General features: G+C 29.6%; 1 long non-coding RNA gene across 1 annotated transcript; it reads left to right on the top strand.

Moving 5' to 3' along the window:
* The first annotated feature begins 2,601 nt into the window (after positions 1-2,601).
* On the top strand, positions 2,602-3,166 carry LOC145001297 (uncharacterized). The gene is made up of 2 exons (XR_013661536.1): positions 2,602-2,713; positions 2,792-3,166. It is a non-coding gene; the product is annotated as an uncharacterized LOC145001297 (long non-coding RNA).

The raw sequence follows: 3,166 nt of genomic DNA, 5'->3' as shown, positions 1-3,166 counted from the left end.
TAAACACAAACTACTTTAAATAGGTTTAAATTAAAACAACAAATTTAAAAATTCTTTAAATTAAAAATATTATCATTGAATTTATAAATGATTATGATTATTAACAAATAAGCTAACAACATTTGAATTAGAAATTAAAACAATCACGATTGTTTTGTGAAACCACGTGCTATGCCATTAATCTAACTTTGATAGGAATATTTAAGAACTTAAGAAGATCTCATATTCTCATTCATTATTATATTATTGTAAAATTTGAAATAATACACAAATAATATTATATAAAACTGTCAAATTTATCTCGAGTCAAAAGAATCTTTTCTAAATAGTATATCTGACATATTTAATTTGACTGACCCATAATAAATATCAAATAAATCATGTTTTTTTTTTTAACTAGACAAACCTTAGATATTTAGATAATAATAAACATTAATAGTAAAAAAAAAAAACTAGTTACATTTTTTTGAATCCCAACAAATATGTTTGTTTGTAGTCATGTTTGTGTATTTGTCAATATATGTCTAATTTTGGAATATAAATATTCCTACAAACACCATGTGTACGCAATCTCTCTGTATACATGTGCCCTGCTCCGGCTTTTTTCCGGTAAAAAGCGAGTGAACCCGGATCCGAAGTCTTGAACCGGTCACGCTCTCTTTTCTAGAAACAGACCACCCAATTCCACGTGAGTCTACTGTTCCACCCTCACTGATACAGTGATTCCCCTACAACTCAACTGCTCCCTATGGCATCTTCGTAATTTCCACACCCCCACTTTCTTTATTTTAAATATTTTATAAGGACTTTTTTTATAAGCACTTGTTATAGTAATAAATGATATTAAATAATATCAGTATCTAAATTTATGACTAATTTTTAGAAATGGTACTTGTAATTTACTCAAATTTATAGTTTTAGATTTAAATTTTGTAACTATGTCATTCCGTTATATCTCTCTAAGTCCATTAAAAATGAAGTTGAGCAATTCATAGTAGGGAGTGAGATGTAATGCACCAAAGAATCACGAATTGTCAACACCATCTTTCTTCTTATTAAAACTCAAGACAATCTTCATCGATAACTTGTGTCAAACTCTTATATAAATATACATCTTCAATAACATTGATCCGATTGTATGGAAATCGAGCGTCCAAATAGAATCTCCTTTATCCCAGAATAATTTTAAATATACAAGATAATTCTCATTGGAACTTTAGATGTGAAGGCTAACAATTTACTGCACTAGACAACCGAATGGCCTCTCTCGTATGTTTATAGAACATCAGTTACTCTTGTGTTTCATATGAGCTCATACACAAATGATATAATCTATCTATCCTACTATCTTAATAAACGAAACCTAAAAGTGTCGCATGTTATTCTGTTGTTGTTGTTATTATTATTATTATTATTATTATTATTATTATTATTATTATTGTGTAACAAATCAACTTCAATTCAAATTTTGAAAATAAAAAATCATATATTAATAATATTTTGGAAATATATGGTATCTGTCTTATCTTTTGGTATTCGTCTTTTAAAATCCTATTAAATTGCTTAGATTTTAATGTATCCCAAAAAATCAGAGATATATTATCTTAATTACCATCTGTTTTTTTGTTTATATAATAATTTTTAACATAGCTACCATGATTTCCACGAGTTATAATATAGTATGATAATAAAATAAATGAATTTGTTTAAAGTTGAATCGAACACAATGTTAGCAGCTTATTGAAAATTTCTAGACAATGATAATTTTATGCTCAGAAATAGGACTGTTAACGAACCGAACGTTCAACAAACTGTTCGTGAACCGTTCAACAAGAAGTTCGTTTTTCGTTTATTTAATAAATGAACAAACATGAACAATGCTCTCGTTTGTGCAATTATGTTCATGAACGTTTGTTTATGTTTGTTCACCTAACTTTCTTTTATGTTCATATATGCTTAATTGTATTTGATTATATTAATATACCATATCTTCATATATATTTAATTAAGTTTTTTTTTTTTTTTTTTTTTTTTTTTAATCTTTATTCATTTATGTTCGTTCGTTTAGCATGTTCATGAATATAAACGAACAAACACAAACAACATAATTTGTTAAAGGAACGAACATGAACAAGAAAACTTGTTCGTTTATCCGTCCGTATCCGTTTATTTGTTCGACTAACTTAAACGAACTGACATAAACAAGCCCCTTTCGTGTTCGTTTACAGCTCTACTAAAAAAGGACTAGAGATGGTGGGTTATTTTTAAATTTATATTCTTAAAAATTATAAATAAGTAACGATAAAATAAAATAATCATTTTACATATATCAAAACTATGATAAAACAAAACAAGAAAGATAAATACTATCAACTTTTAAAAAAATGGATTGAAACTAGAACTTTGATTAAACAATCAAACCACAAGGACTATTTATGTAATATAGAATATTTTGAGGCCAGTCACCGACCCACTTGTCCTGGCATATTTTTAAGCTCCAGGAAACTGTTACTCATTCCTCCACGTGGCATGATCTCATTCGTCTGTTTACTTTATAAGTAACCGACTTCTCTTTTCTTTCAACAAAATCCCAGCCCTTCCTCTTTCTTCCTCTTTCCCTCAAGCTCTCAGAGAGATAGGGTTCTTTCTCTTCTTCTCAAACCTTGATTTCAGATAACATGCAGATCTATGGCGATTTATATATTGTGTATCGGTATCTGTATCTGTTCGATAGCGATTATGGAAGCAGCGAGTATATTCTCACGGCGGTTTTCTGATTCGCTTGGTACAGGTCGGGAACGGCTTCCCCGGCGATGTCAGTTTGCCTCTTTTTGCATCTCAGTCGAAGGTGAAACCAATCGTTATTCGGTGATTACCGATCCCGCCTTGTATCAACTGAATTGGAAACCGCTGTGAATTTTTTTGGAGCACCTGTAATGGAGGATATTTGATTTGAATTCGGAAGATTCAGGAAACAGGTGAGTTTTTTTTGAAACTAATTGTGTAGATATGGATCTTCGATTTCAGGTTTGAAATTCGATTATGCTATTGGATTCTTCTCTAATTGTATGACATTATGCAGATCTCTGTTCTTTTGAGTTTCATATTTTTATATCTGTGTATAGTGGATTACATTGAGTGGAAACCGTTGCTCTTTTATTTTGAA

The sequence above is a fragment of the Lactuca saligna genome, chromosome 6, assembly GCF_052625555.1.
Source record: "Lactuca saligna cultivar CGN05327 chromosome 6, ASM5262555v1, whole genome shotgun sequence".
Classification (NCBI taxonomy): domain Eukaryota; kingdom Viridiplantae; phylum Streptophyta; class Magnoliopsida; order Asterales; family Asteraceae; genus Lactuca; species Lactuca saligna.
This window is presented reverse-complemented; position numbering and strand designations above follow the sequence as displayed.